The 27,040-nt window shown below is 33.4% G+C and overlaps 1 protein-coding gene across 5 annotated transcripts in view; it reads right to left on the bottom strand.

The window, feature by feature from the left end:
* Nucleotides 1-5,650: 5,650 nt before the first annotated feature.
* The window catches only part of LOC127733128 (uncharacterized), a 39,543-nt gene continuing 18,153 nt past the window's right edge, over nucleotides 5,651-27,040 (bottom strand). For 2 of the 5 annotated variants that reach the window (XM_052242439.1, XM_052242444.1), the window contains 7 exons: nucleotides 26,075-26,179; nucleotides 21,528-23,704; nucleotides 20,605-20,726; nucleotides 11,254-11,500; nucleotides 10,216-10,301; nucleotides 6,498-7,504; nucleotides 5,651-5,769 (listed from right to left, as the gene is read on the bottom strand). The gene's annotated coding sequence lies outside the window, so the exon portion shown is untranslated. The remainder of the gene's footprint in view (nucleotides 5,770-6,497; nucleotides 7,505-10,215; nucleotides 10,302-11,253; nucleotides 11,501-20,604; nucleotides 20,727-21,527; nucleotides 23,705-26,074; nucleotides 26,180-27,040) is intronic. The other 3 variants (XM_052242441.1, XM_052242440.1, XM_052242442.1) reach the window with 3 other exon arrangements.

The raw sequence follows: 27,040 nt of genomic DNA, 5'->3' as shown, positions 1-27,040 counted from the left end.
AATCTAGCGACAACTGCAATCATATACTATACGTATCGGTGTAGTCAATGAATCTTTTTTCACTGGGTGGTGCGGAATATAATGCACTCGATTAGTAGTCTCATCCGGGTCTCAACCTTCTCGATAAAACCTCTATTTTCATGGTCGTTGATAATGTCACTGTATATCTTAAGCATCTCTGTTTCTTTGGCAAGTCTGTTTATCACGTTGTATGTTCTCTTTCTGGCGATCATCTCGTTGCTAGGCAACTCTGGATGTTCCAGTTTCCATAGAAACTTGGCGATGTACCTATTGTCTTTCAAATGAATATTATTTTCTTGGTAAGTGGTCATTTCTTGCAAGTCAGTTTTCGCTTTCACTTCGCTGTCTTTTTCTGTTCCTATGGATTCGATTTCCCAAAATTTATGTATTTCACATTCTTCTAATCTGTGCGGGGTCATAATATTCATGATCGATGATGTTGATTGATTAGCACTGCAAGAATTCAATTGTATAGGTCCTGATAGCAAGTATCCGACTTTGGACTGTACAGCGGTTGGTCCGGATCCTCTAATAACTCTGTCTCCAAATATATCCCAATAATAATCGGCCCCAACTAAGACTGATACCTCAAAGTCCTCGTCCTGTAAAGCTTGGTGGGCTAACTTCAATCCATTCAAATGCGGAAAACTCGACTGGTTCCTTGCGTATGTATGTATTGGATAAGCAATCTGTGGTACTATAAGAACTTCAATAGGGATTAGCGTGTTCATCAGACCTTTTAGATAGATAGTAGCAATTTGTAGATTTCTAACCTTCTTGTTGGATTCACCGAAACCGGATATCGTTATCGCTTCTTTCTTATGTGGTCTCAGATTCAATAAATCGGCCATCTCTTGAGTAATAAAGCTCCGCTGAGCTCCTTCGCCGAATAGTATATTAGCTGATGTAAACTGTGTCTTGTCATATGTGATAGGTGCTATCACGGTTTTCAATAATACCTGAGATCTGCCGGATGATGTCGCTGAATGCATGCTTGCGACTGCGGCATCGGTATATGGTTTTGATGTACTGTTATCTTTTATAGGTTTAGACTTGGTATGGAGGTGTGTTTCATTCTTTGAACAAATACTAGTATGGTGTCGTTTGTTACAATTTTTACACGTTTTATCTGATTTGCAATCCGCAATTCTATGATTTCCTAAGCAATTGAAACATGCCTGTTTCTCCTTTACAATGCGTTTTCGATCTTCAATTTCCATGACATTTTTACAAGCTAATGGGGCGTGAACTCCTTGACAAACGATACACGGCCTCTTGGTTATGTCTCTTTTTCCTTTCTGATTAGCGTAGTTGCCATTTGTACCTGTAAAGAATGCTGACATGGGCGTGAAATTTGGCTCTATATCATCACCGTTTACCAACTGACCCGCTTCCTTAATCATTATCTCATGTTGAATAGCTTGCCGTAACGACAGCACGTACCATGTTTTCTCGTATGTTCCCGGGTAGTTTGTTTAATATTATAGGCACTAAAAGGCTTCCAAACGATTCGGGAGACTCCCCTATACTTTCAAGGCCACGGATGTAGTTCTCCATGCTGTCGTAGAATTTTTTCAAATGTGTAATATTTGACGTTGGACTAGGAAGGCTGATTAAACTCTGCATGTATGTATGCACTATCTTGTGTGGTTGACCGAATCTTTGTTTTAGTACATGTAGTGCTTGTCAGTAATTTGTGTTAGTTATTTGTAGACCTGCTATGCACTGGGTGGCTTCTCCGAATAGTTGAGATTTTAAGTAATTATATTTCTGTACGACGTTTAAAGACAAGTTTTCGTGTACGGCAGCACTAAACGAATCCCAAAAGGGTTGCCATTCCAACATATTCCCGCCGAACGTTGGTAAATTTAATTTGGGCAGTTTGTGGTACATGCTGGAGTTTGAAAAAACGGACGCTGATGTATTTGCGTGTATGAAACTGGGCTGTGGCTGACTTTCTTGATGATTCATATTAATAAATTTGTGTGCATTTGGGTTAAGCAATGACTTACTTGACTGTTTGGCTGTGATTTCCGATTCCTTAATGATTTTTGAAAGTTTGGTTACTGCCATTTCTATGTCATACATGTATCTGTCGGCTTCCTCTATTTCTTCGCTCACTTCGTCTTCTGATAGTTCCTCAACAACCTTCTCATTCAGTTGATCGATCGTTTCCTGCTTCTTAACAATAAGTCCTCGAATGGTAGAAAGTTCGCTAACGTCATATTCCTGCAAAAGTTCCTCGGAACTCGGTTCCACTTTCTTCAGCAACTTTGTTAGTACTCCCCGATGTCCAGCTCGTCTGGTCTTCATCTTCATTGTCCCGGTACTCATCTTCCGTACTCTTCCGTTTCGTCACGGCACCAATGTTTTGAAACGTGTAGATACTAAAGACGAGTAATGGCTATAAACTCAAAGGCGTGTTCAATGTTTCGTATGCTTTACTTGGAATCAATGGTATACATAGAGACGTCGGCAAGTGACGACGTTTCGGGGCTATTGTTACGGTAAAAATGGTGGTAAAACGTTAACCAAATAAAAGAGTATAAAATAGACTAAACTGAAACTTAACTAATTCACAACAGTGACACTACCCAAATTCAACTTGATCTGTGTTTTATCAGTGGAAGTCAAAATTAAACATTGCACTGTATAAAGCATTGATTGTAATTGATTCAACTATAATCATGGACATAGGAAGATAACTCCAATTTAAATAAAATGCTCCGCAGGGCGCAGCTTGATACGACCGCAGAGGTCGAACCCTGAACAGTTGGGGGAAGTATGGACACAACATTCAAGCTTGATACAGCTTTGGATTTGGATTGTGATTAAATATTTGACACAGCATAGGTTTCTAACACAGATTGAATGTGGTCTAAGAACTTAAAAATTTTAAATTGGACATTCACCTATTATGGTCCAATATCCAAAATCTAAATACATGGTTAGATTCAGCATATCAAAGAACCCCAAGAATTCAATTTTTGATGAAATCAAACAAAGTTTAATTTTGGACCCTTTTGACCTCAATGTGGACAAAGTTGATAACGGGGCCCAAAAATCAAAAATCAAAATACATGGTTAGATTCAGCATATCAAAGAACCCCATATATTCAATTTTTGTTGAAATCAAACAAAGTTTAATTTTGTACCCCGATTTGGACCAACTTGAAAACTGGGCCCATAATCAAAAATCTAAATACATGTTTAGATTCAGCATATCAAAGAACCCTAAGAATTCAATTTTTGTTAAAATCAAACTAAGTTTAATTTTGGACCCTTTGGACCTTAATGTAGACCAATTTGAAAACGGAACCAAAAATTAAGAATCTAAATACACGGTTAGATTCGGCATATCAAAGAACCCCAATAATTCAATTTTTGATGAAATCAAACAAAGTTTAATTTTGGACCCTTTTGACCTCAATGTGGACAAAGTTGATAACGGGGCCCAAAAATCAAAAATCTAAATACATGGTTAGATTCAGCATATCAAAGAACCTCATATATTCAATTTTTGTTGAAATCAAACAAAGTTTAATTTTGGACCCCGATTTGGACCAACTTGAAAACTGGGCCCATAATCAAAAATCTAAATACATGTTTAGATTCAGCATATCAAAGAACCCTTAGAATTCAATTTTTGTTAAAATCAAACTAAGTTTAATTTTGGACCCTTTGGACCTTAATGTAGACCAATTTGAAAACGGAACCAAAATTTAAGAATCTAAATACACAGTTAGATTCGGCATATCAAAGAACCCCAATAATTCAATTTTTGATGAAATCAAACAAAGTTTAATTTTGGACCCTTTGGACCTCAATGTGGACCAATTTAAAAACGGGGCCCAAAATCCAAAAACTAAATACACGGTTAGATTCAGCATATTAAAGAACCCCATGAAATCAAGAATAAAACCCCATTGAAATTGGTCAAGAAATAAGCAATTTATAGGAAGTATCTTCTTTTGCACAATCCTGTGCTATTAAATATTTCTTGCTATTGCGCAATACTGTACAATTGACAATTTCTTGCTATTGCGCAATATTGTGCTATTGGATATTTCTTGCTATTGCGCAATACTGTGCAATTGAAGATTTCTTGCTATTGCGCAATACTGTGCAATTGAAGATTTCTTGCTATTGTGCAATACTGTGCAATTGAAAATTTCTTGCTATTGCACAATACTTATTATATAATAATTTACACATCCTGTTTGGTGTTTATCTCCTACCATATCATTATTATTTGATTTTAAATATAAATCAGAAATAACCAACTTAAAATGGAAAATTTTAAAAGAAACAAAAAAGGAAAAAAAGAAAAAAAAGGAAAAAAAAATAAATCCCCCCCCAAAATTTTTTGAACCCCCATTATGATTCATCACCTCCAAACTCAATCCCAGCCTTCCCTTTGTGGTATGGTACCTTGCAGTACAATTTTTTAGAGAGATCCATACACTTGAACACAAGTTATTGTCTGGAAACTAGAAAAAAATGTGTTTTTTGGCCCCTTTTTGGCCCCAAATTCCTAAACGTTTAGGGCAATTACCCCCAAACTCAAACCCAGCTTTCCCTTTGTGATATGGAACCTTGTAGTACAATTTCAGAAAGATCCATACACTTACACACAAGTTATTGTCATGAAACTAGAAAAATGCTTGTTTTTTGCCCCTTTTTTTGCCCCTAATTCCTAAAATTTGGAGGCAATTACCCCCAAAATCAATCCCAGCATTCCTATAGTGATATGGAATCTTGTGGTACAATGTCAGAGAGATCCATACACTAACACACAAGTTATGTCTGGAAGTTACAAAAATGCTTATTTTTGGCCCCTTTTTCCTTTACTGTTATTACCATAACCCCCAAAATCAATCCCAACCTTCCTTTTGTGGTATTGAACCTTGTGGTAAAATTTCATAAAGATCCATTCACTTAAACTAAAGTTAGAGTGCGAAAACCAATGTGTCTTCGGAACGACGCCGGACGACGACGACGACGACGCCAACGTCATACCAATATACGACCACAAAAATTACTTGATATTTAGAAGAAAATCAAAATTTTTCAATTTTTCCATTTATAAAGGGGCATAACTCTAGACGCCACCAAAATTCAAACTTGATCTGTGTTTTGTGGTAATAAGCATTGTGTATCAGTTTCATAACATTTGGTTGAGGCAAACTTAAGTTAGAGAACGGAAACCAGTTTTGGGACAGACGGACGGACGGACAGATGTACGTACAGACGGACAAGGGTAAAACTTAATGCCCCCTCCGCTACGGCGGGGGTATAAAAATTGACATCTGTACTTCCACAATTATTTTCATGGTATCAATCATGATTATAGTCACACATGTTACAAGAAATCAGATTATGACAATTATCAGTATAATTTGTTGTATAGCAAATATATATTTGTTCACAAATACATTTTATTCATAGTGTTTTCAATAAAGAAAAAGATTGATCAGACTCATCCATTGTTGTGTTTACATTTGAGTGAAGTACACATGGATCATTACAAAACTTTCTACCCCTAATATTTTTTTTTTTATAAAACCGTCAAAAACCAGCAAACAAAGTGAAAATTGTTATAACATACTTTTTAGATTTGAGTGCAAGTCTCTTTATCTTTGCTTTTCTTGTAGTGGCAATTGCTCTTCTCTTTCTACTTTGTAAGTCTTTCAGTTTTGCTAGGCGCATGGTATGTGCTCCTGTAGACAATCCCATTCGTTTATGGACCTGGAATATAAATGAAAACGTTACAATATGAAGTTATTTGGGCAATTCACTTTTATACAAGTAAATGAGTAAAGATTTTTAAATTAGAATAAAAATTTCCCATTAATATGCCTACCGACTGACCCATTAAATTAAGCAATAGATGGTTTAGGAAACAAACATATTTTCATTGATGGCCTTAACTGATTTCTTTTGTAGTAACTTTTATTATTATCAATACCCCGGTAATCTGAATGACATTAAAAAAGTCACAAGTCAAATTAAGTCCTTACAAGATGATCATAAAAAAACATACTTTCTTAATTTTCTTTTTTGGCAATATCATTTGCCACCTTTTTTCTTCAAAGTTGTTATATCAAACTTAAAAATGTTCGGCTCACGATGTCACAGTTCTAAAACTGGGTTTCTCCCCAACCATTAATGTTTTTTTTTTTCTACTCTTAAAAATCTACTATGTACATTGTTTCTGATGCTTTTCAAGTATATTTGGTTGGGTAAGTTTATGAGCACCATGGCTGGTAGCTATATAGTGGCAGATATGGCTTACTCACTCAGAGAGCCCCAATTGATGTTGGGATCAATGGTGCTCATATTTCTTTTTTTTTTGTGTCATCACTGCTAAAATTTGCTACATCTTTTACTGTATTCTTGCATATGTTCAACTTATTTGATTTACAATTTCTTGCATATTCCTAAGTTTTCCTTCCCGTTTGTGATATGAAATTAACCTTTATTCTCACCAATGATACGTATGTGTAACCAATATTCTTTTGCAATAAACTTCCAGCAACCCTGTAGTTCAAACTAGCTGATCCACTGTAATGATGAGATTTTGGTGCTTTTGAGCCAACTGTTTTATTAAAACTTTCCTTAGCTTGTGTGCTTCCTAATGATGCTAACTTTTCTGCATGATTGATGTCGTGAATATAGGCCAAGAGACTTAAGAACGTTATGTTATGTAATTGTTTCCCGTACTTTCGCGCACACTATTGTAATGTAACGTAACGCTATTGTTACGTATCTTATCATCTTACGATCATAAAGCATCTCAACTAGCAAGACGTTATTTTCTTCCACAAGTATTACAAAGTTAATAACCCTCAAGATAATTGATATACGAATCAAAGACTTCTGTCAATGTTTCCTTCAACTTTTGATCTTGTATGGGTTTTCCATTCATAAAGATTTGTAGACCTCCTGTGGATTTGTTACAAAATGACACCAGGACTTGTTGCACATGCTGTGATCTCCAAGGGGGTGCCTTGATAAAGATTTCAATCCTTTCTCCATTTCAATGGCGTTTCCATGGTTTTGTGCAATGACATAGTTAAACCATTTCTTTAGGTATTTGATTAATTGTAGACGTCAAGCTTTTGTTTGCATTTTGAAGTTTATACAGAGTTTTACTAAAGTTTTTTTTCACATGGTTCTTGTCAGATATCTTCTTTATGTTAGCATCTACATGACGTCTCAGTCTTGCTATAGTACATTGTAGTTGAATCATCATCTCCTATAACAGTTCCTGTTCTAAAACCCTTTTCATTGCACTCAGAGACCATTTCCACAGTCATATCTTGCTCCATGGCTTTTGCTGAACCATCCCAGTTTTTTCTGCAGTCATGATCTTCAGCAGTTTCATTTCTGCTTGATGCACTTGAACACACCCTACATGATCTTGCTCAAACTTTGTAGTTGGTAATCTTACAAGTGTATTTTCCAATCATTGAACAGTGTTCTAAAATTGAAATGATTAGTTACTTAACTCCCTAAGACTGTATAAAATATTGCATGATTTTTTTAATGCAATAACCTGTTAATAACAATGGGTTGCAATAAGTGTGACATCAAAACAGAACATGATCAGTCAGGAGCCTGTAGTTTAGTGGTTGTCGTTGGTTCACATCTGTCATATTTGTTTTTCGTACATTGTTTTGTTATAAATAAGGCCGTTAGTTTTCTCAGTTGAATTGTTTCATATTTTTCATGTCTAGGCTTTTAATAGCCGACTATACGGTATGGGTCTTTCTCATTGTTGAAGGCTGTATTGTTGCCTATAATTGCTTACATCCACTTTATTTAAACTTTGGTGGATAGATGTCTCATTGACAATCATACCACATCTCTTTTTTTTATATGATAAAAGCAGAAAGTCCATATAGACGAAAGGCAATTCAAAGTGCACTTTCACCTATGAATTCAAATTTTCTACATGGGCAATCATCATATTCTTGACTGGGTAACAGACATTTTAAAGTAAAAATGATGAGTTAAATCTGGTTTTAAGATGCACCAAACCTCCCTTTTACATATGAAAATTGTCTATAATTTATCATCGGTAACATACACAATAAACTGCTTTGCTGAGCGCAGCTGGATACGCCCGCAGAGGTTCAACCCTGAATAGTTGGGGCAAAACTGGACACAATATTCAAGCTTGATACAGGTCTGAATTTGGATTGTAATTAAATATTTGACATATTATAGGTTTCTGAATAAATGTAGTCAAAGAACTTGAAATTGGTTATATGAATTGAATTTATATTGAATTAAAGATTTCTTGCTGTTGTGCAATACACTGTGCTGTTGCGCAATACTTAGTAAATCTGTTGTCAGACTATAAACAAATAAAGTTCAATTTTTTCTCAATGTCATATTTGAAATTTATGAAAATCAATAGGGAGATTACATCAATAGCTATAAATAATTCTCCAAAGTTTCATGAGAATTGCTGACAGCATTTTTGAGTTATTGTCTGAAAACTGGAAAATCCCCCCTTTTTTATTTATTATTATTATTATTATTACAATTTTTCTATAGCGCTAAATCTAAAACAATATTACTCAAAGCGCTTTACATCACATGTTAAACGAAATATACACACAGACAGTGATAAAAATATAAAACATGAACACACAAAATAAATATTTAAGTGTTAAAACTTTTCTAGATAAAAGGATTAATAATGTGGAAATTTTTACAAAAAAGTGGAATATATATATCAATGAATCAAAATAAAATTATACTGAATAAAGTTGGTAAAATAAATAGCCAAAAAAGTCTAAAATAAGATTGCTATTAAAAATTATCAAATATAAGTTAAAAATTTGAAAACGTATTCAAAAGATGAAAAAGGAATATTACCATGTAAAAATATAATTACTGAAATGAAAAATATGTGTGCTACTAAAAACATACAATGTACATATTATAAATGAAACATATCTCCAGTTAAAAGAAAGGTTCGATAAATCAAAAGCAGGCTAACGTCTATGGCACAGAAACGAATTTAAGGGATTAAAAATGCTTGTCGAAAAAAGTGAGTTTTTAAGTTCTTTTTGAATACAGGCACCGACTTTGCATTTTGAAGTTTTTTTGGTAATGCATTCCAAAGGATGGCCGCTGCTTGATCAAATCTTCTATTGCCGTAGGTTTTGGTTCGCACAATAGGAGTTACGAGTGTTAAGTTTAATGAATAAAACCCCATAACTCAGAAATGTAAAATGTAAAATTTATAAAAATTCTAAATGGAGCTTACATCAATACATATAAACAATTCACCAAAGTTTCATAAGAACTGCTGAAAGCATTTTTGATTTTTTGTCCGAAAACTGGAAAATCCCCCTTTTTTTATGAATAAAACCCTGTAACTCGGAAACGTAAAATATATCAAAATCGAAAGGGAGCTCATGTCAATAGATATTAACAATTCACCACAATTTCTTGCAAGTTGGTGAAAGCATTCTTGAGTTACTGTCCGAAAACTGGAAAATCCCCCTTTTTTTAATGAATGAAACCCCCATAACTCGGAAATGTAAAATCTAAAATTTATAAAAAACGAAAGGGAGCTCACGTCAATAGATATAAACAGTTCACCAAAGTTTTATGCAAATTGGTTAAAGCGTTTTCGAGTTAATGTTCGACATGTTGACGATGGATGGACAGACGGACAGACAGACGGACAACGGTATACCATAATACGTCATGTAAACGGGCGTAAAAACAGATTACTGACAACAGCTACAGCATCAATTCATTCATAAAAATAGTTGTAAATTCAGAAATTATTGCAAGGTTTTTATTTTTGGGAATTATGCGACTGAGTGAATGAGTAACACAATAATAAGAACTTGCATTCTGATATCTGATACATATATCAGTATGCAGATTTTCCTGAAATTGCAATAATTTATCTCACATTTTTGTCCATCCTTCAAAAATCGAAATAATAAATGCATGCAATAATTTCTGAATTTACAGTATCAAACAGTACATGAATGCTATGAACAGAACTTTGTAATCAAACCTGTCTTGAATAAGTTTGTAAATTGAAACTGATTGTTTACCTACAAGGTTGGGATATCTACCTTCTTGAGGAAAAGTGCATATAGTCATAGCAAAACATTGATTTTTTTTACTCCTACTTTTCTTTTCTATAAAGATACACACCTGACAAGCTGTCATATGCTTTTCCACTTCCCCTTTTCCGCCAACCAGCATCCACTGAAACCGCTAACTGGTCAACGCCTGTTTGTCTAAAAATTGTAAATAAAAATAAAAATAAATTATGTGTGATTTTTAATAGGATATCATCATGATTGTGTAAACTAAAACTATGAATCTGTGCCCCTTTTTTTAAGGCCAATCAGGTGTACAGGTACTTTTTCAGCAAAGGGGTCTTAGTTCTTATTTGATCTAGTATCATGCACTGACCATTTAATTTGAAGGGAGAGGCATGTTGTTTTAGATTTCTTTTTTGCATAAAAAAAAATAATCTAAATACAGGGCTAGATTCAGCATATCAAAGAACCCCAAGAATTAAATTTTTCTTTTTTAAATCAAACAAAATTTAATTTTGGACCCTTGGACTTTAAAGTGGACCAATTTGAAAACAGACCCTAAAATTATTAATCTAAATACTTGGTAAGATTCGGCATTATTATTATATTAATTTAGGCTCAATAGCTTCAAATAGGCTCATGTAAGTCCTTTCAGAAAGAATATATTGGCATACTGGGTTTTTTCACAATACTTCAAATACAGTGTAACTGTTCTTGTATGTACACTTTTTAGATAATCTTAGGAACTTTGAGTGTAATACCAGACAAGATTTTATAAGTGCATTCTCCAAATGGTGAATCAGTCATTATAGCCGGTGAAAGTATGAACTCTAAAAAGTTTTCTATCTGTTGAACAGTAGCCTTTTTTCTTAATTATTTTTTCTGTAAAACTGGCTTGCCAATACCAACAACCTCAGCATGTTTGCGAGCAGCAGAAAATTTGTATCGTGATAAACCTGGAATACAGTCTTTGAGTTGATTACAACTGTAATCTTGTACTAGCAGAGAGAGAATTTGTCTCTATGTTCCCCAACTTGACATACTACTATATATGCTTCTGAAAATGACTCAATAGTCTTATCTTTGCATGCATTAGATTCATATAGAGCCTCTTCTAATAGTGATTCCTGTTGTGGAACCAATATACCTTTTTGCTTTCCTGACATAATCATTTTTGTCCTCTCAGATGCAAGATCAAAGTCAACAGTTAAAGTCATTTTCACAGGACTTATATCTAATGTTTCTATAAATGTGTTCCGTGCAATTTTCCTTTTTCTAGATGGACTTTCCTGTGAATCTTGCCACTCTGAATATTGAGATAACTGTGAATACACAGTTTCTGATATGCATTCATCCATGCTACCCTTGCTAATGCAGTCTGTTTGCAAATATTCCTGAAACATAGATATAAATAATTTAATTTCCAATTTCAAACATATCAAACTCCTAAAGGAGACTATAAATCTGATAGAATTGATGATTAGAAACACACTCAGTTGCAAACCACTTTGATAATTGCATGCCTCTATAAAGATCAAACTCAATTAGTTTTGAAGCAGAAAATCTTATCACAACATATTAGCTGCTGTTAAAAGTTACTGTTTGTTTCAAATATAGTATGATCAACATGATTTAATTGTTACTTATTTCAATAAACAGTAGAAAACATTGAAATTGTTAAAACAAGAATTTTCATTTCATATGGTTGAAGAGTAAATCATTTGAGAAAGTTTTCTTTCTGGCATGTTTTTTATTTCAAGTCTAATAATATTTTTGTGATCATTAATTAGATTTCCTCTGGTATAAAAACTAGAGGCTCTAAAGAGCCTGTGTCGCTCACCTAGGTCTATGTACATAATAAACAAATGGACTCTCTCCAACATTGCAGATAAGAATAGAATTCATGACATCTATCTATTATAGTTTTCAAGATAAAAGGCAAAAATGAAAAAAATGGTAGAATTTGTCATTTATGGGCAATAACTCCTATAATAGATTACAGTTTTGAAATAAATTAACAATTGGTAGAGCTCAACATTCTGAACATTTTAACCGTCAGATTTTCTCTATTTGTAAAGGTTTTCAAAATAATAGACAAAACTTGCATATTTTTAGCCATGTCACCAAATTGGTTGGCAGGCGGGATCATAGGGCACATATTTTAAACTAGATACCCAAATAAGGATTGTGGCTAAGTTTGGTTAAAGGAGTATGGCCATGAAGTGCCGATATTGGCCCTGTGAGGTGACAAAAAAATAAAAGAGAAATAAGGTGGATCCTTTATAGCTAAAAAATATCTACGTATATCGTTATTTGTTATTATAGTATAAAATCATATTTTTGTGATGTCATTAATGTGACGTAATACCCGGAATCAAACCGGAATGCTCAAAATGTCCAAGTTCTTAAAGAATTTCACACTTCCTGGTTAAATTTCCCATTGGCCATAGGCCTCGACCAAAGTAATTTTACTCTTATTTGATTGTTTGACACTTTGACTCAGTTTGCAACAATATTTAGCGTGGTCGAGGCCTGTGGCCACATCGAAAATTTAACTTTTGCTATTTTAAAAACATTGAAAAACATAAAAAAATGATTGTAACAGGATGCTGTTACGAAGTCTCCCAAACGAAGCTCCCATCATTCGTAATTCCAAGGGTCGCCTGACATTGGGCAAAGTCCAGTGAAAATGGGTTTGGTCCAGTAAAGTTATATGCATTAGTGATGCCTGGGGACTAACACTGTATATCATTCAAATCATCTTGGCATGACAAACCAGAATATATATGGTTTAGGGGTGGGGATCTCCACCATTTACAAGATACTAGAACATTGGGGGTGGGGTGAACCCCTGGGGACTGACCCTATACGCCATTCAAATGTTCGAGACATGACAAACAGGAATATATATGGTTAAGGGATGGGAAACTCGACCATTTACAAGATATTAGAACATTGGGGGTGGGGGGAACCCCTGGGGACTGACCCTATACATCATTCAAATGTTCGAGACATGACAAACAGGAATATATATGGTTTAGGGGTGGGGATCTCGACCATTTACAAGATACTAGAACATTGGGGGTGGGGGGAACCCCTGGGGACTGACCCTATATGTCATTCAAATGTCGAGACATAGCGAACAGGAATATATATGGTTTAGGGGAGGGGATCTCGACCATTTACAAGATATTAGAACATTGGGGGTTGGGGAACCCCTTGGGACGGACCCTATATGTCATTCAAATGTTCGAGACATGACGAACAGGAATATATATGGTTTAGGGGTGGGGATCTTGACTATTTACAAGATATTAGAACTTTCTCATATGGCAGGGGGTCGGGATGACCCCTGGGGACTAACCCTGTATATCATTCAAACTATCTTCGCATGACAAACCAGAATATATATGGTTTAGGGGTGGGGATCTTGACCACTTACAAGATATTAGAACTTTCTTAAATGGCAGGGAGTGGGGGTGACCCCTGGGGACTAACCCTGTATTTCATTTGATGTGCTTTATCATGACAAACCAGAATATATGGTTTAGGGGTGGGGATCTCGACCATTTACAAGATATTAGAACTTTCTCAAATGGCAGGAGGTCAGGATGACCCCTGGGGACTAACCCTGTATATCATTCAAACCATCTTAGCATGACAAACCAGAATATATATGGATTAGGGATGGGGATCTTGACCACATACACGATATTAGAACTTTCTTAAATGGCAGGGGGTGGGGGTGACCCCTTGGGACTAACCCTGTAATTCATTTAATGTGCTTTATCATTTAGAATTTAAAAAAATAAAATCCCATAGGGTTCTATAGTAAAACCCTCCTTTCTTTTTGCCCCTCAAAGTACCCTTTATAAACCCCATTGTACAAACAAAACCCTGATTGCACCACTAGACATGTTAGTCTAACATATTGTGAAACCCTAAGTTAATCTGACCAGCGGTTTTGGAGAACGGGTGCGGACAAGTTCAAATTTAAAAGCGGCTGAAGAGGAAGAGGAAGAGGAAGAGGAAGAGGAAGAAGAAGAAGAAGAAGAAGAAGAAGAAGAATAATTATAATAATAATAATAATAACTGAGCAAAAACGTTAAGTCTCCCAAACGAACCCAAACTTCGTTTGGGTGACTTAACAAGCAAATCCTGATTCAATGCCGCCATTTCCGAGGTACGATAGATTCTGTGACGAAATAATTATACAATTGCTATAAATAGAATAATTTCTATAATTTATTATTTTCTTATTTATAACAAACAAAAAAGAAGAAAATGGATAACAAGTCTTTGTTTCTAGCGATCCAGCGAGGTATTTAACACGGATAGATACGTCCTCATAACTGTTTTTATTAGAAAACAAGACTAATAAATTGGTGGAAATAAAAATTATGAATTTGCAAATTATTTTAAAGTTCATTTCCACGTTATTTTGAAATAATGAGCCCGGCCTGTGCTATGCAAACAAAAATATGACAGTTTTAAATTAGAGCCGTAGTTTTTTTCCGTAAAATTCTACATCCAGCAGATCGATATGGGTGCCAACATAAAAATTTAATACAAATTTCCTTTTAGATACACGTATTTTGTTTTTTAAAGATGAAATCGTCGAAATGTAACCTCCGTGGAATGTAATCTCATGTTGACGCTTTGATGAAGTGCTTTCTTGCACGTCCGCATTTTTCTATCATGTATGGCATGAAGTTAACATTTTAAATTTAAATAATTACTTCGGATGGTGTAAATAAATTACAGAACTATGACAATAATATACATAGAAAATCATAGGACTTAAGAAGAAACCACGTGAGAATTTTGATATCATATTGCACAGTGGTTAAATAAGCTTTTCAATATTCCTTTAATTAAAATAAAAATTACGAAGCCATGAGAGGGCATGGTGTATACTGTCCGTGACATTCAACCAGAACAATTATTTGTTTTCAATGAAAACTGAAATAAAGATGAAACAAAACTATCCGACACAATCATGTAGCTTGGATAACTTCAAATAAATATCTGATATTTACGTGGTATAGCATGCATAATTGGTCAGAATGCATACAAGGAGTAATTGTTTATTTGATCCCTTTTTGGTGGTCTCTATTAAATTTGAGTGAGACTATGTTACAAGCGACCAACAAATATGGCTGCTTACTATGAATAAATTATCTATGAGATATTTTTATATTTTTGATTCTTTTGTTTCTTGTGGTGGCCCATGTTCAATCTGTAGTTACCTGTTTTATATTTATGTCACCCGATCGACAATGTCGGGTGACATATTGCTTTTCCTCTGTTTCTTTTTCCTTATTATTATGTCACCCGATCGACAATGTCGGGTGACATATTGCTTTTCCTCTGTTTCTTTTTCTGTATTATTATTATTATTATTATTATACTTCCACCTAATTTTGTCCGGGAGTTTTCTCAGAGCCAATGGAACCAATCCAAACGATTGTTCACTATAACAAGGATCACCAACTTTTTGGAAACCAGCAAAAATGTAAAAAATTCAACATGCTCCAAACTTAATGAAACTTATGATGATTGTTGACTGGCAAGTATAGATGAGACTTTTGACTTTAGAATTTCCAAAATGGCTGCCGTTGCCATGGAAACGACATGAATGTGAAAAATTCCCAAATGCTCTAAATGTAATGAAAATTTACAGAAAGATGTATAGCAATGCATGTATGTGCATTCACTTATTAAAATTTTCGAAATGGCAGCCGCTTAGTGTCAATGGGGGAAGGGTGACATCCGCTATTGCTTGCAATGGCAAATCTAGTTATTATTATTTTTCTTCCACCTAATTTTGTCCGCCCTTTTTCTCGGAGCCAAAGGAACCAATCTAAATGATGGGGCACTATAACAAGGAACCATGACTTTCGAGTTGCAGTGCAACTTTGGAACTAAAAAATGGCTGCCGTTACTATGGAAACAGAAAAAATGTGAAAAAAAAATAAAAATTGCAAATCCATTAAATCTTTCATTATGAGACCCAACTGGATGAAACTTTAGTGGAATGTAGCCTGGCATTCCAAGATGTGCTGACCATATTTAGAAATTCCAAAATGGCTGCCATTACCATGGAAACTGAAGAAACATTTACCATTAGCCCCTATGGGAAATTCTTAAAAGTAGCATTTACTCACTTATAATGGGAGGTCAAATTCCATGATTCTTTCATGGTATATTCCTGGTCATCTGCCAAAGTGGCATCTGTCTTTAAAAGGAGGGGGGAGATCAAAGACATTGACTTTGGTACACTCAAAATGGTTGCTGCTACTGTGACAATGTCAAGTACAGGGTGACATCCTCCGCTATTGCTTGCAATAGCAAATCTAGTTTTTATTGCTGTTTTTATTTATCACCTCTATATGTTCATGGTGTGTAGGATTTTATTGGTCTTATGATTCTTTAGGAGAATTTTCTCTTTGATATAGTTTCTCTAAATTGCTCTCCGTCATAAATATGCATGAAGTATTTGCCACTGGACGTTCGTCAAACAACTATCAATCATATCTCCTCTAAAGTTATAGTACAATAATGACTTTAAACATTATTAAATAAATGATTAAAGATTTTTGGGAAAAAAAGAAAAAAAAAGGAATATTGAATATCAAAGAAACACACCATTTTACTACACGAGTTGTTTGTCGCATGATGAATGATGACTGTTTAACGTCCAGAGGCAAGTTAGATGCATATTCCGGACGAGAACATGTTAATTTGCGCACATTGCCTCTAGACTCTGGTATCTTGGGTATACAAGACATAATCTGGACATCACACATGGAGTCCAGAATTGAGGAGCTTCTCTTGAAGATGCAGCATTTATCTCACATGCCATGGACGAAAGTGACAGTGAGCAGAGTGTAGTTGAAGAATAGAATATTAATTTTATCACTGTTAGGTAGCTGTCACATTGACGTTTATCTCAGTATTCCTCTTGCTCGTCTTTTTGAAACCTATTTATATCATACTTTTTGCAACTAAGCAAACTTTTTGAAAACTTTTAAAACATTTTTATCCATGAGAAATAGTTCACATTTCATTCACTTTATAGAAAACAAACATTGTGGAGAGTTGTCTCATTGGCAATCATACCACGTCTCCTTTTAGACAAAAATAATTGATCTTGTATATTAATTATAGTTATAGATAATACATTACTCAAATGGACGCAGCTTACATACATTTATATCGTTACAATAAATGCTAAATAAAAAAAAAAATGATATTCAAGGATTTCTATTAGTTTTAAAACGAATCCATGCACGTCATTCGGTATCTGGTTGAAAGTTGTCTTCTTTGCAATAATATCACATCTTTTTTTTTTCATACGGAATTGAGGCATGAATCTGTTTAATTTGACCAAATGATAATAAAAATAATAACAAAGTACACTCCAACTTTTTTCGAGATAAGAATGATAGTTGTATGTGGAATATCGGAACACTTTAACCACAAGCAAGACTAGTTAAGATTACAAGAAAAAGCTAATTAAGAATAAATTGACAAACTTAAAGGGGCATTAGCTGTCAAATTCATGTTCACTGGTTTTACTCAAATTCTCATATTCGACTTATAACATACTAAAACGTATATCCAAATTAAAAAAAGTATAAAACAAACAATTTACGATGCATAAACTCGATAGTCTGTATCAGCATTTCGTGTGTATTTTAGTCTAGACGCCATCTAATTAACCATTGAGGCGACCTTCTGAAGACTGCTGACGGTCATCTTACCTGATATTAACATAAACAAAGATAGAAATAGATAGAAAACTCGTGCAATTGGATTTTTCTAGGTCTGTTTGATTTGATATTGTAGGTTAAATCAGTATGTTAATAATCGTTTTTACCTGTATAAGAATGAGTTTTTGTAGATCCAATCAGTCAACCAAAGAGTTTACCCTTGTTTCACTTCCAATGTTGACATTCTTTTTCTTTTAATACCTGAACACGCCTAGTTCACGCGTAACCCATCTCTAGCTAAGGGGTTTAATTGAACTTCACATGAATACGGATTTTATGAGGTCGAATTATCCACTTGCAAGTGAATAATTCATTAGCGTTGTTTCTTTAGTTATTTTGACAAAACTGAATCAAACTGGCTTCTAAAAGCGAATTATTATTTCACTATTACATTTCAGTAATGATTGAACAAAAAAAAATCTTTTTTTTTTCTATATCTAGTACCTAATGCCCCTTTAACGAGAACACGAATCATACAATAAAGAAGTATTTGTTCTTTTAAAACGTAATTGATAGAAACATGCAAAAGTCGGATAAATTTAATTGAATATAGCTAAATCGCTAAATGAAATCGTCCACAATGGACAACTGAGAATGAGTATTCTGTCAAATTTTTGAGTTTTTTAAACTAGGCAGTTGCCGACAAAATAGAAAATATGCTATTTAGTCGTCTTTGATTAGAATATCTTAATTAAAACAAGCAAAATAGCATATTTCGATAGCAATCACTATTTTGCTGGCGCCGGCAATATAGTGAATTTGTTATTTTGCCAATTCTTTGTAAAGAGTGAAGTTTAGTATTTACTTGTGAAAAATACTACGAAAATGTGCATTGTCAACATAAAAGAATCAAATTATTATTCTACATATAGTTGAATAAGATAAATGTCACAATATTTAAGATACATATAATCTTTTAAAAACATATATGAGTCCAAGTTGAAATAAGAATTTGTAAAAAGGAATGAAAATAAAAACTATTGAGCATCCATTTGTAGCAATGAAATCATATCAAAACATGTAGTTGAAATTACTTCTAAAATCAGTCTAATGCTACATGTATGCATAAGAATAAAATCTCAGATTTTTAAACTATGCTGTAAAAAAAATGAAAGACAAAAATCTCATAGCATATCGATTTGATAAAAATGTTATAGTCTAAAAAATCAATGACATAGCTTCAAAATCAAATATGTTTAAATTAAATTTAGTTTTGAAATAATAGTCAGTTTTGAATTGCATATCTGTTAACAAAATCTTTTTTACTGGCATGCTGGCTTCCGCTTACCGAGAGTTGGCAAAATAGCATATTTTCAATTTTGGCGGCGCCGGCAAAATAGCCATTGCCTTTAAACTATTACTTTGACTAGTAAAAAAGTTCTGGGAAAATATAAAAAGGATTCATTGAACCATTTGAAAGAATTATATTTCAATTTTTACAGGTGACTACATATTTCATGTGCTTTAGGTACAAATAGAGAGAGCAGTACTATGTAATGTGGACAGTGACGTATGAATGGCAGTATTATATGAAATTATTGTTCATTCAAGTGTTTAATTCTGAATGTTGCTTTGAGAGTAAGCATGTAATCCTCTGGAATGAGAATGATGTTTATAAGTGCACGTGTGGATCTGGTGTCTGATGACTTTTGTACAATTATAATGTGTTCTATGTTTTTTGAAGTACATGCAATGCTATGTACTGTATATACACAATGTTTATCTTTATCTGTGTTTTCATCTTTTACTTCTTTACTATAAAATAAACTTATCTGTGTTTAAGTGAATCACGGTTTTCTTTCCATATACAAATAAGATGATGTGGTGTGATCAACTATCCTCATACTTTTTTACGACTGTACTTCACTCACCAAGATATTTTACAGCTTTCAATCTAAATTCCTTTATTCCAATAGAAGACATTCATTGCTTATGTTTTAAAATCCTTTATGACTTTTAATTCAATCTATGCTATAGAATTATGTATGTTTACATAGTCTCTGCAATTTCTATTTCGTGAATATCAATACAGAAAGCGAGTTTTTGGGCCACTTATACAAAATTTAATTGAAGCGCTTATGTGCAGCTTAAACCTTAATATTAGTAAGTTTCTGTTAATAGAGTGAAAAAAAAAAAAAACAAGATATATGGACGAGATTCATGAAATATTTTGTAAAAAAAATCTTGTGGTAAAATGATTATGAAGTTACTAGAACGTTAATGAAAATAATTTTTTAACATTACATGCAAATCATGGCGAAATGGCTAAAATACCATTGTACATTGGTCTTTTCTGACGCCCTGGAAAATTATACAAACACAGTTACAAGTCTAATGGTTATCGTTTTATGAACTACACTAGTTAGTGATCCTTCTGCAGTAATTTCGTCAATTTCTGAGACAGGGCCGTTTTAACCCTTCGTGGCCCTACTCCTTTGGTGCAGTAGTTTCAAAGGAGAATATTGTTGCAAAAGTTAACAGACGGCGGATGCCAAGTAATGAGAAAAGCTCACTTGGCCCTGTGGGCCAGGTGAGCTTAAAACAATAGCAAATTATATAACCATGGACATTTTTACTAGCAATTTGTGTCCAGCAAGACAAAAGTCTAATTTTTCAACAATTGCTCCTGCTTCCTGTTTTAATGTCAATCATTTAGCAGACAACCTGGTGTAAACAGTTGCAAGCAGTCTTCCGTCAAAATGGTTTATCATATATATGACTACCTAAATGTGATTGAACACATTGACTATTTAACCTCATCAATCTGAATATTTCCAGCTTCTTTTGCACCCCTGGCTGTCTGTTTGCATTGTGTTACTTCTCCATGAGCTTCATTTTGTGAAATCTGTAAAAGAAAACATTTTCAACTATTTTATTACCATATACATGCAATTCTTATAGGATTTATATGTATACCTTCATCTCAGCTTTAAGCTATTAAAGTCAGAAGATATTGTATGAGATATAAGACTAATTACCGAAAAAAAACAATTTCATAAGTTTAGTTTTTTTACCCTTCATAAAAAAAAGAGAGAGGTCGTCTATCTACTTTTTAAAGGTGTTTCACCTTTTAAAATTATGGTCACTTAATTTTTAGTGAAATATGGAAAACTCAGAAAAAAATATTTTCAAAGTTTTGCTCTTGATACTATCATTTGATCCTGAAGAAGCTTCTGTCAAAATTTCGTAAAATTCCATGAAGGTGTATCAAATTCATTGATGTCTAAAAGAAAGAAAAAATATGTCGCAATTGTAGCATTAACCTTTCATAATTTTAAAGTCAAGTCATCATGTTTTGCTATCTATATTAAAACTAAATTTACCAATAAAGATGATTTTTTATGTCAAAGAATTGAAACAAGTTCCATTATGACATGTATCCAGTAGGAAACTGTATGAAGGAGCACACCTACAAATCTAATATAGGTGGTATAGTTTACTATTGTAACATAAATATCAATTTATAAAGATAAACTGATATTTATGTTGCTTCCAATAATCAAAAGCAGGCCAATATTTTTGGGTGATTTCTACTAGAAAAAATAATGACTTAAAGGTAATGATTATAAGCAAAAGAGCACAGAACATTCTTTTTTCTGATAGGAATAGAACTTAAGCAAATTTTCTTGTCCTTGTTTTTACTTACATGTGGTTCAAATCTTTTTTCCTTCTCTGCCATTCTTTGCACAAGTTCTTTTCTGCATCTGGAATACATCCCTGTAAAATTGAAAGTGAAAATTTTTAAAGAAGAATTCTCTGTAAGGACCAGAATTTTAATGAGGGGGCCAGACATGCATAGTCTCTGAATTGGGTCATACTTGTAGACAGAATCTATAACCAACCTACAATAACTTAAACGATATAAACATTCAAAGTTTCAGTATGGTTGCCATGGTAACCACTCATGCTTATTTTCGTCCATTTTACATGGAAAAATACCTTTTTTTTTGCCATTTTCTGTAATTCAATTCTCATTATGCATAACTGATAGGGCAGTAACAAAGAAAACATGAACTTAATGAAGTTTAATCATGACATAAATATATCTATTGATAAATTTCAATATTTCCTTACGATAAAAAAAATATAGAAGGTCACCCCCTTTTTCATTTTTTTGAAATGTTAAATTTTGAATGGTTTTCTAGGGCTGATATATAAAAATGCACCAAATCAGTGATAAAGTTATTACTCTTTTTAAAGAAAATTATTATTATGCTGTCCAAAATAAAAAAAAATATAGTGGGGTAAGAAGTATTTATAGTGAAACATGAACCCCAAAAAGCCCCCACCCAGTTGCAAATTTTCTGCATTTGACACATATCAAAGTAATGTTTTTTTTAATTTTTTTACTTTCAATTATTAACCAAAATGTTCAAAAAGGATAGGCAAATGAGTGATATGAAAAGCAAAAGATTGATAAGGAATTTAAGATCAATACTCCAAAGGTCAAGGTCAGAGGTCAATGTCAAAGATCTAAAATATTTACAATTTTGACAAAATTTGTAGATTTCCAATGATATTCCTGGCTGTTGTTTAATGTTAATAATATATATTTACATTGTTTATTGCTATAAAGAAAGAAATCCAAATAAGACTTGCCAGATTCAAAAAATCAAGATCGAAGGTCAAGGTCAAAATAAAAAAAAAAATAACTAGAAAAAAATTACTCCACTTCCCGATATGTTTTAACTTTCTTCATGTTACCTTCAATTAATAGGATAATATTAAGGATAACTTGAAGGACATTATATATTAGTTTTTATTAATCAAACTGGTCAAATACCAAGGTCATTTCCACAAAATTCAAGGTCAAGGGTTAAGGTGAAATTACATGATCAAATATAGAAAAATAATATTTTGTCTTGTCTTAGTCTAGTATTATAACAGGTCTTATTGAATTGTTTTCTTTAATTCAGCTAGTCAGTAAATCAGGATATGTCATTTAGAGGTTAAGAAAGGTTCAAAGCGTACTTTCAGGTCAACTTTTAAAGGTCAAGGTCAAATTTTCAACAAGTTTTTGCCTTGACAAAATGAGATTTGGCTTTAAATGTTCATACTAGAATTAACAAAAAAACATAAAAGTACATATATTAAAACTGAATTATATATATGTGTTATCTAAAAACATGTGATACAATATTTGCTGATTGAAAATAGATGATTGAGCATATATATAATTCTAGGGAGAAACTGTTCATTGTCGTGATTGATCACAGTTATAAAGAAACACTGTCCAAAATCTCTTGTTTAAGGCATCTTTTGTTAGTTTCCTCTTCGGCAGATCTGAAATCTTCAAGGTCGGTCTTTCTGTCTTTAAGTGCCAACCTTGAAAAATAGGCTGTTATCTGCTGCCCAGTTAAATAATCCTTCCTGGAAAATACATATTTCCCCTCCTCTTGCAACTGTCTCATCTCATCAGCTGCTTGAAATGGATCCACTTTTCTACCCGATACCTTCCCAATATCAAATTTTTCCTTCATGTAGTTCACTTTGGATTGACTAAAAACTGTTCTTTTCTTTTTACTCTTCAGTGCCCATCCACTTCCCGATTCTGAAGTACGGCAGTCACTTAAGTTGCAATCAAGTTGAACCCTTGTTCCTTCAAACAAAGAATTAACCTTTTGCCCATACATTGATTTTGCTTTATCTTGAGTTGTTTTTTCATTGTGATAATCACAATTACCAACAATGATGTGTTGCTCCAGTGCACATTGAGTTTTAAAAGCTCTTGTGCAGCCATCTTTTGGGCAATCATATGGCTGATTTATGGAGTTCTTTTGTTTTTTCGTATTGGTTCAACAAGTTCTTCTTCTTGTGCCATAACTGAAATTGTTAAAAAAAATACTTATTATTTTCAAACAGAATTTTATAATTTTATTTAGTGTATAAATATGATGAAATTCTAAAAATAAATAATCACAGTCAACTGCATTAATTCTCTTACTGAGAAACATGCAAAATGTGTAGCCTTTACTTTTACTGTTCAGTCCAACCTTCCATAGAAAATACAGATTAAGAAATCATAAGCATGCAAAATGCCCGCTGTTGTCTGGATCATTTTCTGTTCTGACTCTTCCACAATATTACATTTTTTTGCTTGAATTTGAGGTTACATTTGTGTTTATCTTGTAATTATTAGTTAACTCTTTTACAAGTACAATAAACAGGTGATGTATCATGTCCAGTACTACAGAAAAAATTTCACATAACATTTCATTGCATATAAGAAAATAACCATCACTGGAAGTTAACCAATCAAATTTTCACCCTTATTCTTCCTGTGTACAAGCTTTAATAACCATGTAACCTCAAGTTTCCAAAATATTCTATAAAAACACCAAATAAAAAAATAATGTTACTTTGAAACACCCAAGATATATGTCTATGACACAGATTGTATATTGGTATGACGTTGGCGTCGTCGTCCGAAGACACATTGGTTTTCGCACTCTAACTTTAGTTTAAGCGAATGGATCTCTATGAAATTTTACCATAAGGTTCAATACCACAAAAGGAAGGTGGGGATTGATTGTGGGGGTTATGGTACCAACAGTTAAGGAATTAGGGGCCAAAAAGGGGCCAAAAATAAGCATTTTTGTAACTTCCAGACATAACTTGTGTGTAAGTGTATGGATCTCTCTGACATTGTACCACAAGGTTCCATATCACAAAGGGAATGCTGGGATTGATTTTGAGGGTAATTGCCTCCAAATTTTAGGAATTAGGGGGCAAAAAACAAGCATTTTTCTAGTTTCATGACAATAACTTGTGTGTAAGTGTATGGATCTTTATGAAATTGTACTACAAGGTTCCATATCACAAAGGGAATGCTGGGATTGATTTTGGGGGTAATTGCCTCCAAATTTTAGGAATAAGGGGCCAAAAAGGGGCAAAAAACAAGCATTTTTCTAGTTTCATGACAATAACTTGTGTGTAAGTGTATGGATCTCTCTGACATTGTACCACAAGGTTCCATATCACAAAGGGAATGCTGGGATTGATTTTGAGGGTAATTGCCTCCAAATTTTAGGAATTAGGGGGCAAAAAACAAGCATTTTTCTAGTTTCATGACAATAACTTGTGTGTAAGTGTATGGATCTTTATGAAATTGTACTACAAGGTTCCATATCACAAAGGGAAAGCTGGAATTGAGTTTGGTGGTAATTGCCCAAAACCAAAACGTTTAGGAAGAAGGGGCCAAAAAGGGGCCAAAAATAAGCATTTTTCTAGTTTCCAGACAATTACTAGTGTTCAAGTGTATGGATCTCTCTGAAATTGTACTGCAAGGTACTATACCACAAAGGGAAGGCTGGGATTGATTTTAGGAATTAGGGGCCATAAAGGGGCAAAAAAACAAGCATTTTTTTAGTTTCAGGACAATAACTTGTGTGTAAGTGTATTGATCTTTATGAAAAAGGGAAAGCTTGGTTTGAGTTTGGGGGTAATTGCCCTAAACGTTTAGGAATTTTGGGCCAAAAAACAAGCATTTTTCTAGTTTCCAGACAATAACTTGTGTTCAAGTGTATGGGTCTTTCTAAAATTGTACTGCAAGGTACCATACCACAAAGGGAAGGCTGGGATTGAGTTTGGGGGTGATGAATCATAAGGGGGTTCAAAAAATTTTGGGTGGGAATTTTTTTCCCTTTTTTTTCTTTAAAATTTTCCATTTTAAATTGGTTATTTCTGATTTATATATAAAAGCAAATAATAATGATATGGTTTGAATAGGTAAATTAAAAATTTTTAAGTTCTTAGACCACATTCATTCTGTGTCAGAAACCTATGCTGTGTCAAATATTTAATTACAATCCAAATTCAGTGCTGTATCAAGCTTGAATGTTGTGTCCATGCTTGCCCCAACTGTTTAGGGTTCGACCTCTGCGGTCGTATCAAGCTGTGCCCCAGCGGAGCATTTTATTTTTACTGCAATGAAATGTAGGATAAATTTCCTACAACTGTCAAATTCAAATGAATATTTGTTTTTTACCCTTTTTTGTATGCAACCGGACTATGATTTGGTGGTATTACACCTAAAAGAACCAAAAAAATCATGTTCCAAATATGCAACTCTTAGGTTTAACAGTTAATTACTGTGGCTACTGAGTTAATTTAAATTGTTTAAATGAATTGTAAAAAATAAAATGAAATTTAGCTGGAAGTTGAATAACTGGTTATTTTTAAAACTTTGATTACCTTCTATTTCCAACAACTGAGGAGCAGCAATTGTCCAATCAACTTTAACCAACAGATTGGTTCTTTGCTCTGTGGTTCCAATGTTGTCCCATGAAATTCGCTTTCCTACAAAAAATTATATACTAATTAATCACCATTTCCAATTGTCAAATTGTTACAATCTCATTGTATTGCAACAACTAGTTACAGAAATACTGTGACAAAATTTGTGAAAATCACGCATGAAAGACACTTTATATTTGAACAGTTACTTCATAGTTATCAAGATGAAAACCAAGTAACCACTTTAGTTGACATTACTTTAAAAGTATAATAAACTGCTTCGCTGAGTGCAGCTGGATACGCCCACAGAGGTCCAACCCTGAACAGTTGGGGCAAAAATGGACACAATATTCAAGCTTGATACAGGTCTGAAATAGGATTGTATTAAATATTTGACATATTATAGGTTTCTGAATAAATATAGTCAAAGAACTTGGACTTGAAGTTGAAAATTTATATTCAATTAAAGATTTCTTGCTGTTGTGCAATACACTGTGCTGTTGCGCAAAACTTAGTAAATCTGTTGTCAGACTATAAACAAATAAAGTTCAATTAATTCTCAATGTCATATTAAAATTTATGAAAATGTAAAGGGAGTTTACATCAATAGATATAAACAACTCACCAAAGTTTCATGAGAATTGCTGACAGCATTTTTGAGTTATTGTCCGAAAACTGGAAAATCCCCCCTTTTTTAATGAATAAAACCCCATAACTCAGAAATGTAAAATGTAAAATTTATAAAATTCTAAACGGAGCTTACGTCAATAGAAATAAACAATTCACCAAAGTTTCATACAAACTGCTGAAAGCATTTTTGATTTTTTGTCCGAAAACTGGAAAATCCCCCTTTTTTTATTAATAAAACCCTGTAACTCGTTTTTTTTATTAATAAAACCCTGTAACTCGTTTTTTTTATTAATA

Source organism: Mytilus californianus, unplaced genomic scaffold (assembly GCF_021869535.1).
Source record: "Mytilus californianus isolate M0D057914Y unplaced genomic scaffold, xbMytCali1.0.p SCAF_3, whole genome shotgun sequence".
In the NCBI taxonomy this organism is placed as follows: domain Eukaryota; kingdom Metazoa; phylum Mollusca; class Bivalvia; order Mytilida; family Mytilidae; genus Mytilus; species Mytilus californianus.
This window is presented reverse-complemented; position numbering and strand designations above follow the sequence as displayed.